The sequence below is a fragment of the Mus musculus genome, chromosome 18 (genome assembly GCF_000001635.26).
Source record: "Mus musculus strain C57BL/6J chromosome 18, GRCm38.p6 C57BL/6J".
In the NCBI taxonomy this organism is placed as follows: Eukaryota; Metazoa; Chordata; class Mammalia; order Rodentia; family Muridae; genus Mus; species Mus musculus.
Genome location: NC_000084.6, coordinates 45,836,195 through 45,850,302, shown reverse-complemented (window position 1 = coordinate 45,850,302; position 14,108 = coordinate 45,836,195). Strand labels below are relative to the sequence as shown.

At 39.4% G+C, this 14,108-nt stretch overlaps 1 long non-coding RNA gene across 1 annotated transcript in view; it reads left to right on the top strand.

The window, feature by feature from the left end:
* The window catches only part of A330093E20Rik (RIKEN cDNA A330093E20 gene), a 361,774-nt gene that overhangs the window by 194,958 nt on the left and 152,708 nt on the right, over positions 1-14,108 (top strand). Inside the window, exon 3 of the long non-coding RNA NR_040342.1 lies at positions 13,220-13,325. This is a non-coding gene — a long non-coding RNA (RIKEN cDNA A330093E20 gene). The remainder of the gene's footprint in view (positions 1-13,219; positions 13,326-14,108) is intronic.

Below are 14,108 nucleotides of genomic sequence, written 5' to 3'. Positions count from 1 at the left end.
TCACCAAAGCTGTTTATCAGGTTTAGGAGTTCTCTGGTGGAATTTTTAGGGTCACTTATGTATAGTATCATATCATCCACAAAAAGTGATATTTTGACTTCATCTTTTCCAATTTGTATCCCCTTGATCTCCTTTTGTTGTCGAATTGCTCTGGCTAGGACTTCAAGTACTATGTTGAAGAGGTAGGGAGAAAGTGGGAAGCCTTGTCTAGTCCCTGATTTTAGTGGAATTGCTTCAAGCTTCTCACCATTTACTTTGATGTTGGCTACTGGTTTGCTGTAGATTGCTTTTATCATGTTTAGGTATGGGCCTAGAATTCCTGATCTTTCCAAGACGTTTATCATGATTTTGTTGGATTTTGTCAAATGCTTTTTCTGCATCTAACAAGATGATCATGTGGTTTTTGTCTTTGAGTTTGTTTATATAATGGATTACATTGATGGATTTCCGTATATTGAACCATCCCTGCATCCCTGGAATAAAACCTACTTGGTCAGGATGGATGATTGTTTTGATGTATTCTTGGATTCGGTTAGCGAGCTTTTTATTGAGTATTTTTGCATCGAAATTCAAAAGGGAAATTGGTATGAAGTTCTCTATCTTTTGGATCTTTTTGTGGTTTGGGTATCAGAGTAATTGTGGCTTCATAGAATGAGTGGGGTATAGTACCTTCTACTTCTATTTTGTGGAATAGTTTGTGCAGATCTGGAATTAGATCTTTTTTGAAGGTCTGATAGAACTCTGCACTAAACCCATCTGGTCCTGGGCTTTTTTTGGGGGGGGGGGGCTGGGAGACTATTAATGACTGCTTCTATTTCTTTAGGGAATATGGGACTGTTTAGATCATTAACTTGATCCATATTAAATTTGGCACCTGGTATCTGTCTAGAAATTTGTCCATTTTTTCCAGGTTTTCCAGTTTTGTTGAGTATAGCCTTTTGTAGAAGGATCTGATGGTGTTTTGGATTTCTTCAGGATCTGTTGTTATGTCTCCCTTTTCATTTCTGATTTTGTTAATTAGGATGCTGACCCTGTGCCTGCTAGTGAGTCTAGCTAAGGGTTTATCTATCTTGTTGATTTTCTCAAAGAACCAACTCCTCGTTTGGTTAATTCTTTGAATAGTTCTTCTTGTTTCCACTTGGTTGATTTCACCCCTGAGTTTGATAATTTCCTGCAGTCTACTCCTCTTGGGTGAATTTGCTTCCTTTTTTTCTAGAGCTTTTAGATGTGTTGTCAAGCTGCTAGTATGTGCTCTCTCCTGTTTCTTCTTGGAGGCACTCAGAGATATGAGTTTCCCTCTTAGAAATGCTTTCATTGTTTCCCATAGGTTTGGGTACATTTGTGGCTTCATTTTCATTAAACTCTAAAAAGTCTTTAATTTCTTTCTTTATTCCTTCCTTGACCAAGGTATCATTGAGAAGAGTATTGTTCAGTTTCCACGTGAATGTTGGCTTTCCATTATTTATGTTGTTATTGAAGATCAGCCTTAGTCCATGGTGATCTGATAGGATGCATGGGACAATTTCAATATTTTTGTATATGTTAAGGCTTGTTTTGTGACCAATTATGTGGTCAATTTTAGAGTAGGTACCATGAGGTGCTGAGAAGAAGTTATATCCTTTTGTTTTAGGATAAAATGTTCTGTAGATATCTGTCAGGTCCATTTGTTTCATCACTTCTGTTAGTTTCACTGTGTCCCTGTTTAGTTTCTGTTTCCACGATCTGTCCATTGATGAAAGTGGTGTGTTGAAGTCTCCCACTATTATTGTGTGAGGTGCAACGTGTGCTTTGAACTTTACTAAGGTGTCTTTAATGAATGTGGCTGCCCTTGCATTTGGAGCGTAGATATTCAGAATTGTGAGTTCCTCTTGGAGGATTTTACCTTTGATGAGTATGAAGTGTCCCTCCTTGTCTTTTTTGATAACTTTGGTTTGGAAGTCGATTTTATCCGATATTAAAATGGCTACTCCAGCTTGTTTCTTCAGACCATTTGCTTGGAAAATTGTTTTCCAGCCTTTCACTCTGAGGTAGTGTCTGTCTTTTTCCCTGAGATGGGTTTCCTGTAAGCAGCAGAATGTTGGGTCCTGTTTGTGTAGCCAGTCTGTTAGTCTATGTCTTTTTATTGGGGAGTTGGGACCATTGATATTAAGAGATATTAAGGAAAAGTAATTGTTGCTTCCTGTTGTTTTTGTTGTTAAAGTTGGCATTCTGTTCTTGTGGCTGTCTTCTTTTAGTTTTGTTGAGGGATTATCTTCTTGTTTTTTCTAGGGCGTGGTTCCCGTCCTTGTATTGGTTTTTTTCTGTTATTATCCTTTGAAGGGCTGGATTCGTGGAGAGATAATGGGTGATTTTAGTTTTGTCGTGGAATACTTTGGTTTCTCCATCTATGGTAATTGAGAGTTTGGCCGGGTATAGTAGCCTGGGCTGGCATTTGTGTTCTCTCAGTGTCTGTATAACATCTGTCCAGGCTCTTCTGGCTTTCATAGTGTCTGGTGAAAAGTCTGGTGTAATTCTGATAGTCCTGCCTTTATATGTTACTTGACCTTTCTCCCTTACTGCTTTTAATATTCTATCTTTATTTAGTGTATTTGTTGTTCTGATTATTATGTGTCAGGAGGAATTTCTTTTCTGGTCCCGTTTATTTGGAGTTCTGTAGGCTTCTTGTATGTTCATGGGCATCTCTTTCTTTAGGTTTGGGAAGTTTTCTTCTATAATTTTGTTGAAGATATTTGCTGGCCCTTTCAGTTGAAAATCTCCATTCTCATCTACTCCTATTATCCGTAGGTTTGGTCTTCTCATTGTGTCCTGGATTTCCTGGATGTTTTGAGTTAGGATCTTTTTGCATTTTGCATTTTCTTTGATTGTTGTGTCCATGTTCCCTATGGAATCTTCTGCACCTGAGATTCTTTCATCTCTTGTATTCTGTTGCTGATGCTCACATGTATGGTTCCTGATTTCTTTCCTAGGGTTTCTATCTCCAGAGTTGTCTCCCTTTGTGTTTTCTTCATTGTTTCTACTTCCATTTTTAGATCTTGGATGGTTTTATTCAATCCCATCACCTGTTTGGTCCTGTTTTCCTGCAATTCTTTAAGGTATTTTTCGTGTTTTCTCTTTAAGGTCCTCTACCTCCTTAGCTGTGTTTTCCTGTCTTTCTTTAAGTGAGTTATTAAAGTCCTTCTTAATGCCCTCTACCATCATCATGAGATATGCTTTTAAATGCGGGTGTAGCTTTTCGGTTGTGTTGGGGTGCCCAGGACTATGTGGGGTGGGAGTGGTCCGTTCTGATGATGGTGAGTTGTCTTGATTTCTGTTAGTAGGATTCTTACGTTTGCCTTTCACCATCTGGTAATCTCTGGAGCTAGTTGTTGTAGTTGTCTCTGGTTAGAGCTTGTTCCTCAGGTGATTATGTTAGCTTCTATCAGCAGACCTGGGAGACTAGCTCTCTCCTTAGTTTCAGTGGTCAGAGTACTCTCTGCAGGCAAGCTCTCCTCTTGCAGGGAAGGTGCCCAGATATCTAGAGTTCGAAACTGCCTCCTGGCAGAAATTGTGTTCCACTCACCAGAGGTCTTAAGATCCCGTGGAGGGTCCTATGAAGACCTTGGGGGGTGTCCAGAAACTCCACACGCAAGGAACCCTGGTGCTCGCATGGACTGGAAGGGACTTGTGACCCTGATCAGGTTGGGTTTTCTCCTTCCTTAATTAATGCAGTCTCAGTCCCGCGAGATTGGATTGGAGCAGACGCTGTGTTCCACTCACTAGAGGTCTTAAGATTCCGTGGGGGATCCTGTGGGGGTCCCTGCGGGTGTCCGGAGACTCCGCAGTCAAGGATCCTCGGTGCTGGAGTGGACCGCAAGGGTGATTATAGAACTGTTACGCTCATGGATGTCCATTCCTTTATAGATTTATTCTGTATGTATGTGTGTAGTTTTGTATGATAAAATTGATCAGTCACACTTTAGCAGGTTTTGAAGACTCATCCTTCAAACCTTGAGTCCATTCATAATATTCTTTCTCTCAAACTTATGTTTCTAGTTTTCAATTTGCTTTTGCTGTGATTACAAAAATGTTGCAAACATATTTAGTGTTCTGAATTTTATTTTTGAAAGGATTCTTCCTGCATGGAGTGTTGGCCCAGGCTTGTAGTCCCAGCATTTTGGAGGCTGAGTCAAGAGTATTGTACCATTGAGGCCAACCTAAGCTAAAGTGTGAGACCCAATTAAACAAATTGGATAGAAAGAATTCTACATTCATTGAATTTAGCTACTTAAGAGGTACTTGTAGAGGAGGCCTGGAAGGAGCAGGACAGATGTGAATCAGTGGAGCTGACCTTCTCCACAGAGGTGAGAAGATGAAGGCAGTGCAGTAGGGAGAGGAGGGCTAGAACAAGGGGCAAAAGTCCATGGGGGAGGGGTGCTGAAGCTATCACACCCACAAAGCACAAACACCAGCCAGGTGGTCAAGAGCCAGGCCAGTCACTTCCACTCTCTAAGAACACTTAACTCTATTGCTTTGGATTCCCCCGAACCCCAGCTTGAGAGAGATATATAACACAGAAGAGGTAGAATTCAAACTCATGATTCTCAGTGGTAGAAGCAAAGTTAAACCATAAAAAGACTATCAGGGTAGAACTGAACTGGTTTCAAAGTTTTAATCTAGAACTAAACTTCTCTTACAAATGTCCTTATTATATCCACATATTCTACCTTTTTGAATACATAATATAAAATAAGTTCTGATACTTTACTAACTGTTCACCATTTTTATAGAGAAACTCATTAATCTATTCATCTCCTAACCAAGAAAATTCCTGAGTGGTGCCACAATTGCTTTTAATTCATTTGATGTGTTTTTGGAGTTATGGATGTGAAGTTATATCTAAAATACTGAATAGAATTCTCCAGTTAAATGCTCCTTCCTTCCTTCCTTCCTTCTTTCCTTTCTGCCTTTTCTTTCTTTCTTTCTTTCTTTCTTTCTTTCTTTCTCTTCTCTTCTCTTCTCTTCTCTTCTCTTCTCTTCTCTTCTCTTCTCTTCTCTCTCTCTCTCTCTCTCTCTCTCTCTCTCTCTCTCTCTCTCTCTCTCTCCCTCTCTCTCTCTCTGTGTGTCTCACCTCTGGTTTAATTGATGAGCATTTCTCAAATAGTATTTAATACTAATGGTGATAATCTGTATTCTCTTTAAAAAGTGGCTGAAAGTAGGTTTAATAATTCCAATGAGTGTGATGGTAAATTCTAGCTAACATGTGTGGGACTAATGATATTCCACAAACTCCTGTTTTCTTTCCTACTTCTTTGCTTCAGTCTTCTCTTCATTACACAACTATTGCACCAGCTCAGGTTTGTTTTACTTCATTTTAAAACTTCTCTGACTAAATCTAGATTATGGTCCTACAAGCATCTTAATATGACTTTCAGAGTTTCTGTGTTCAGGTTTTCTGTTCCCCCTGGTCCTTTTAAGAATATAGCCTCCATAGCTTTATCCATCCCTGATTCATATGTGCACCAGCTAAACCCAAGAATCGTGAATTACCACATTCTCTGAATACTTTCTCTCAAGATTCTAATGAGTGATACACACTTGTTATTACCAATTGTTTCTAAACTTAGAAGATCCTGCCTACTCCCTTTTGTAAGATTAGGCTCATGGACCATTCCTTCCACACTAGCCTAAATGCTTTTTACAATGTTCCCAGCCCTCCTACTCAGGGTTAACAATACCTTTATTGGCTGACTAAGTGTGTTTGTTCTCTGGTCTCTTAAAGTAGCCCATTTTGTTATTGACTAAACAATAAAGAACAGACTCTTTGTGGGCAGAGATTCAGTTCTTTTTACTCTGAGTACTTGGGTTGGTCCTGGCATAAGTTTGGATATTCTGGAATGTTGGCTAAATGTAAAGGTGGCCCTCTATTCAGAATGATATTCATTAAGATTTTCAGGCTGACTGATTAGTGGTACTGAAATAATCTGTAAGATTTGGACCCATAATGTGCCTACTTAGCTCTGGAGTCTGTAAAAAAAAAAAAAAAAAAAAAAAGAGCTAAATGCACCTAACTGCTTGCCCAAAGTGGAGACTTGAACATGTCCCAAACCAGAGCAGGCACTTAATCAGACTCCAGAATTACACAGCCCTTCTTTGTTTCACACTCCCTTGTCTGAGTTTGACCTGGAGGTATCATGTCCTCAAGAACAGCTCCATGTCTGACCCCTAGAGGTTCAAAAATTTATTCTTAATTTTTCTTCATTTAAATATTTTATTTCCTTAGAGGCTCTGCAAAACCTCTATAACTACTATATTTCCTTTGTCCCAGGCATGACCTGTCTCCCATGCCTGAAGAACTATCTGTGTAATGAGTAACTGGATCCTTGGTAGAGCCTGGTCAGATGGTGCTGCAAGAGGGGTAAATGATGTGAGCCATTTATTTAAATGACAGTGTTTTACCTTAAGCTTCCATTTTCCACCATAGTTATCTAGGAAGACATGCAAAACTGAAGTAGGGATAATGAACGTAAGGGTAAGAGGGAATAATATGTTTGTGATATAACACAGACAAATTATTCTGCAAGATGATGATGTGCCATTTGCAGCTGGCATGGTTCCAGTAGGTTCTGTGATAATGATGATTAGCTAGGCAGCACCAGCTACTGTTTGTCCTATGGAGAACTCTTTGGAGAATGCTCTGAGGATGTATCTTGGAAACAAATTGAAACCTGTTCCTCTGTGATGAGTCCCATGGGGCATTTAAGTTTCGACAATACCTGACAGTACTTGGGAACTGTCAATGGACATAATTACCAATGGCTCCACACTGAGAAACCAAAGCTGTATAAAGAACAAGGGACAACTGTCCCTTGTACAGCAAATGTCCCATAAGAAGAAGGGAGGCAGACAGTCACTGTTCTCTGAGAAGAGTTTAATAATTGTTAAATTGGTTTTGTGAGGTTTTATTTCATAGAGATCATCTTATTTTGTAGTCTCCATCTTTTTCTTTGTGTTTTAATTTTTTAGTCAATACAAAGGAGAATCATTTAGGGACTAAAGCCTCCTAATATTGGTTGAAAAATTGTCATACAGTGTTACCATTTGTATTGACTGATTTTTTTAAATGAAAACTCTGTAAATTTAGAAATATGATTACCACTATTAAGAGACAAACTGATGCTCAAAGAGAATGCATGTCTTGAACAAACCACTCAGAGGGTGACAGAATCTAGCCCTGGTTGGAGAAACCAAATTGCTTGTGGTTGTACTTCTAACATTGCATAAGTAATCCCTGCTTGAGGACGACTTGCCAAGGGCTGCCTGGTCTGAGAGCCTAGAAAAACAGCCATGAACATTGAGGATGGACTTGCAGAGGAAAAGGAGGTGTCATTGAAAAGAAAGTAGCAGATTTAAGCCTAGGCTACTGGTTGGGTAAGAGTAGAATGTAATTTCACACAAATAGGAGGCTAGTATGGACTACATCACATTAGTAATTCTGGGGCTTTTGTTACCTCATCCAGTGTCCTGCACCAAAGATGACAAGGTGAACCATGAAAATATTGTGATAATGGAGAAAAGATGGAAAATGTAGATCTAAAGATTAGCACAACTGCAGCCACTGAATTAGTTTAAAAAGGTTGCCTAGTCTCACAGTATAGAAACAATGAAATGCTGTTCCTAAATCCAGGGAGGCTGAGGATTCTTAGCAGATGAGAGAGGCAAGAGGCCTTGCTGTGAGCTTCCATCTTCAGTGCTCGCTTAATCATTACAGATAGAAATGATCCAGCAGCAGCTTAAGCACCACAGATAGGACTTATCCACCAGGAAAGGAGATGGGAACATGGGAGAAGGAATTCAAGAAACTTTTTACATATTTTGCTATGAAAATCTATTTCTTTAGCTTTTGAAGTTAATCCTGTGAAAGGTTGAGAAGTCCCACGTTCCTATCTTGATGAGAACTTTTCAATATCATTCACTTCAGGGGCTCTCATTTCCTCTGATGTCAAGATTCTGTGGTTTTACAAGTGGAGATTGGCATTAGATATATGGGGACTTATCTAGGTCATGTTTCACGATTAATGTATTCTACCCTCAGGATATTAGTAGTTTCTTTTCACTTATAATCAGATTTTAAAAATTATTATTCTTAATGACCTTTTAACCTATTTTCTCACAAAGTAAAACTTTTCCTCTGAGAATGGCAATCCTTTATTAGACTCAGCCACTAAAGCTTTTAATACAGAGAAATATTTTGTGGGGGTTTAGAGATACTCCCTATACAAAATTCCCCTGTATTTGGAGAAATAAGTTACTTGGCCCATTTTCAAGTAATGAGAACTCTAAATAGAGCCACACTTTTTTTCCTCCTAATTTGCTGCTTAAAAAAATTAGAAAGCTTGCTTAGATATGAAAAATGTAAATGGAAATAAAAATAGGAATGAAAATGAGTTCCAGATTTAGCAAAGATGACATCCCTTTTTAATGCTGCCAACCCAAGCCACCCTTTACAAACACTTCTGTGTTATATGTTTTTAATGGAAAGCAGCTGCCTTGGAAGGCCTTGTTTACAATGGATCTATGTCATAGCTCTGTATTGCTGCTATAAATAATGTCAACATACTCTCCCATCCAGCAGACTAAATGCTAACACCACCCATCTATACCAGATGAAGTTGTATTATTTTTTTCTCCAGCATATTCATTATCATCCTGTGCTGTCCCTTTCTTGAAGGGTAATGATGACATTGTGTCACATCATTGCCTGTGATTCTCCCCAGCTGAGGCTGTTGGCCTGAGGGCACTCTCCTACTTGGCTACTCTGTTCTCAGTTATATCCTGACACTGCTGTCTTCTTATTCTTCTTCGAAGCTGTCCTCATAGTCTTCAGTATGGAGCTATGGCTGTTGGAGGAAAGCCAACACAAGGTACATTCGTGTTAGTCTCAAAAACAGTTAAGCAGAGGGCTTGGCAGTTTAACCAGATGAGGAAGGATCACTGCTAGAAATTTACCACGGCTGTGAATGTTAGAGGGAGTTGAAGGTCCAGGAGAAACTGTGAGATGGGGTTTGAAATTGTATTTTCCTGGAAAATCTAGGTTGTAGAGTGCAAAATCAGAGAATATTATCCTGAGTTCATTCACCCTAGAGTTTGGGGACTTGGGGATTCTAAAGCTCCTTAAGCAGGTGTTTTTCTGGGCAAAGCATTTCTCCATTTTGTAAGACCCTTATGATGGATCACATATATAAAAGAAGACAAATAAATATGAGCCAACATCAGGAGGAAGGAAGGAGGGAAAGGGGCGGGCAGGGAGGGGGGAGTGAGAGAGGGAGCAAGAGAGAAGACACCAAGAGGAAAATCAAAACATCAGTTGGGTAGGATCTGCTGTTAATAGAAAGAAGGAAGATGGGTGCAATTAACCTGACAGTTAAGCATATCTTAGGATAGGCACAAAGGATGCTATAGCATGTGAAGACACTTGGAAGTTTCCTGAATTCTGTTTCAATGTCAGGCACAGGAGTGGCTTCCAAAACACTTTGAGAGGACTATTTCTCAGCTGGTGGACAAACCTCTGCCTGTTACCCTGGCCAGTGGGAAGACTAAGGAGCTGATATTGGGGTTGAGAGGGGCATTTCTGGCAGTTACTCCAGGTTCTCTTGTCATTGAACAAAGAATGAAGCAAACACATGGTTGGAAAAATGAGCTGCAGAGGAAGGTTATTGAGATAGTTCATTACCTAGTGGGGAGGGCAGCGAGATTGACTAGGGAGAGAGTTTAGCAGCCAACATCCCTGTTTGGTGAAAAATAGGACTCTACCTCAGCATGGGTGTTTTCCTTCTCATGTGCATGGTGTGGTCTTCTTCTCACTCTGCTACATGTAATTATACATACACTTTCATGGGGTGCATGTCTTATTAACACTTTAAATATCCATGCAGGGGTGCCTGCTTATGTATTATAATGAGTCATAGGTTATTCTGGCAGCCTTCATCTTCGCCAAATTGTTTTTTTGTAACATAATTTTTAAGGCTGTATGTCAGGTTTTGTGTGGTGATTTGAATATACTTGGCACTATTAGGAGGTATGACATGATTGGAGGAAGTGTGTCATTATGGCAATGGCTTTAAGATACTCCTCCTAGCTTCCAGGGAGCCTGTCTTTTAGTAACATTCAGATGAAGATATAGAACTCTCAGCTCCATCTTCACCATGCCTGCCTAGATGCTACCATTCTCCTACCTTGATGACACTCTGAACCAGTAAGCCAGCCCCAATTAAATGTTGTTCTTGTAAGAACTGTCTTGGTCATGGTGTCTGTTCACATCAGGAAAACCTTAACTAAGACGCCTTCCTAACTTCATTCCCTGTCTCCTTTAAATGCCTCACCTTTGCCAGATGAGTAGCTACTACTACACCATACACTTTCCCCCAGTGACTGAAGAAAGTTTATTTGCAATATGCTAGACACCAACTGACAACCCTAGATGAAGAACAAACATCACCAACTCCACAGAAGACCTAATATCCAAGGTTACAAGAACTTTAAGAAGTAGATTTTAGCTTTCCAGTACATATGCACTAGGAGAGTACCATATTTAAACTCATGAAACTACCACAGTTGACTTAAAAATCTCCAGAATAGAAATACGATCACCCAAATGTAAAGCTCAAGACCATAAACTCCACTATTAAACTCTAAAATATACAGAATGCATGCCTCAGAGTGATAAAAGTATTAGACAGAAGACATTTTGCAGAACAGCATAAGAAAACACTGACGTGAGAAGCATTGCAAAGAGGTGAACACAAAGTTGTATTCCCCAATCTCCAGGTTTGACAATCTACCAAAGGGCTTCTAAAGAGGAAAATCTAAAAGAAAAAAGTACTCCAAGAAATACTCAGCAATACTTCTCTATAAGCTGTTGATTCAGAGCTTGGTTGACTGGATAGATTGAAGCCTCACTGAGTACAGAATGTCTCCTAGACATACTGTATCAAGGAGACTTCCCATACCATCAAGTCAATACAGATACCTTTAAATGTAGAAAAACACAGGGGGAGAAAAACTGGACTGGTATTGGACGTATACACAGATTCTCTCTCTTTCCCTCTCTGTCTCTCCCTCTCTCCCTCTTCATTTCTATCTCCAAATCAAAAAATGGAGACTAATAAAACACTTCAATAATACTGAAAATTGTGAGCTAATATGGATTCTTTCATTGTTTTGCCCAAATTTTCTGCTTTTCACAAGTTTTTGAGAAAAAGTATAGTTGGTCCATCCTTCTACCTACCACCATCAACTCAAGCTGCTAAGTCATCAATAAGAAATCCCCAGATAGACCATTTTCCTTCCTTAAGAACATTTGACCTGTGAAGGGAAGAAGTAGAGATGGAAGTAGCTATAATCACATGGAAGCACTTTTCTGATATCTTGATTCATGCAAAAAATGATGGGCTTCTAATTTTCTTCCTCCTATATACCATAAAACTAGAACATATGAGGATATTTAATGAGTGAATTAATTTTTTGCAGTGCTCAGTTGATGAGAACAACATTGGAACACTACTGAACGCTGGTGTATAATAAGATGGTGTTTTAAGCATAAGTGATGGAGTGTCAGGTGGAAGCTGCATTCAGTTTGGCACACATCATTAAACAACGTCTGATATGAGCAGATGTTCAATTTTTCACAGTGAGGAGGTGGTTCAAGATATTTTATCGTAACATAACATGATGAAATGGTATAATTTGCCATGAAAATAAAGTAAGCTCTCTGTCTTGAATGTGGCAGTTGTATCTGTTTGTGAACTATGTTGAGATAAGTTTAGTTTTCTGTCAGTGGTGAAAAACAAAGATGATTCTGAAGGTTATTAATACTCCTTGCATATATTTGTTATTGTTGAATTATATTGATCTATTGAAATAAATAGACAGTAACTTTAATTGTGTAATGATGTCTTAAATCATACCCTTTAAAATTTGTACTTTCTTATATTTACCATTCTATCCTTTCAATTTTCCTCATGCTACCCATTTTCTATGCTAGGAAGTCTCTCATCATGGCCAAGGTACAGAGGATGAGAGGCTGCAGAAAGTTCACCCTGAGTAGAGCATCTAACTACAAAACTTCCTCCCAGGGCTCAGTGACCATTGTGAAAGAGAGGGGGTAAAAAGAGGTGGTGGATAGCTACAAAGAAACAACATCTTCTTGATACAGCATGGCAGCTATATCTATGACTTTATAGAAGTAGCAACAGTATGCAACAGACCTGTGCAAGTCCAAGCTAGACCAAATCCCATCATGGAGAAGAGAGCTGAGCATGAGTTTCCATCCATTCCTGGCTGAGAGCTATTGGCAATTCTTAGCTCCTGGAAAGGAAGGATCAATATTTGAGAGGACACACAAGATATTACCCAAACCAAAAGAAATGAGCAGAACGAAGGTCTCAAGTGAATAAATTAATACTGTAAAGCAGACATTGTAATGGATGTTGTGGAATCCAGAAGAGCAGTTAGGTATGTTTTCAAGATCTAAATTATGATTAATTACAAAACTTAGAATATATACATTTCTAAACATATGATTTGTTCACATTGAACTTGTTATTAAAAAAACCTTAAACAGTTATATAACAAGCAATGAGATTGGAACAGCAATCAAAAAGTTTCCCAATAAAGAAAATCTCAGGTTCAAGGGTTAGAAATCCTTATATACTTCTATTAGACACTCCCTTGAAAGGTCATTAACATCAGTGACTCTCAACCTTTTCCACAAAATACAAGGATTATTCTATCAATTCCCATTAGCTCAAAAACTAGATACATCATCAACGGAAAGAAAAGCTGTAGGCCAATGTCCTTGATAAATGTAAATGTCAACCTGCTTACCAAAATCCTTACAAAATGTTGAACATATTAAAAAGACAACATGTCGAACATTTTTTCAGGTGACTCAAATCAATGTGTCCAATTTATTATTCATAATTTGCATAGCATACTTATGGCTTTATTCTATATTTATCTTTTATTTTCTCATCAGAGATTTTCAATGTTTACCAAAAGTGAAAGTGGAAATTATATTACTCATCTATTTTTTCTGTAGTTTATTTAATACACTTATTAATTCATACAAAACTAGACACAAAATAGAAAACTAGTTCAACTTTAAACAAGTGATTAAATAAAGAAATATTTTGGCTCTTAAAAAAAAAGACAACATGTCACAATTAAGCTGGTTTTGTTTCAGGAATGCAAGGATGATTGAATGAGCCCGCCATCTTCCTTCTGAGCCCAGCAGAGGCTCCAGAGTGCTCTCCACACTGCAGGACCTCTGGATCACCTCGGGATCACAGGTGAGTGGAACTCAACATTAGCTCTAATGAATTGTGGAGGGTCTTGTGCCATCAGGAACAGGGATGGAGGAACCCCGCCTGACCTGAGGCTGGGATCCATTCAGGTCGGGGCCAGCCCTGCCATCTTCTGTGTGAACCTGGCCTAGGGCATCTAGGGCACCAGAAGACTCTCTACACCGGAGAACCCCTAGCACACCCAGGACCTCCTGATCACCTGAAAGCACGTGGGCAATAGAAGCAACAGAGCTTCTTGGTCAGGGTCCTGTCGGGCCTTCATCCTCATCCAGGAGGCAGAGCTGAGACCTAGATCCCTGGGCACCTTCCTTGCCAGAGGAGAGTCAGCCTACAGGAAGGGCTCTGACCCCAGGACTCAGGAGATGGATCAGAGCTCCAGATTTCTGGACACCTGCTCTGCAAGAGGAGAGCTTGCCTGTAGAGAGTGCTCTGACCACTGGAACTCAGGTGAGAGTTGGACTCCCAGGAGTTCTGACAGAGGCTAATAGAATCACAGGAGGATCAAGCTCCAGCCAGAGATAGCTTGCACATTAACACCAGAGATTCTCAGATGGCTAAAGACAAATGTAAGAATCTTTCTAACAGAAACCAAGACCACTGGGCATCAACAGAATCCAGTACGCCCACCACAGGGAGTCCTGGATACCCCCCAGCAGACCTGAAAATCAAGATGTGGATTTAAAATCATATCTCATGATTGATGATGGTGGAAGAGATTAAAAAGGGCATTAATAACTCACTTAAAGAAATACAGGAGAACACTGCTAA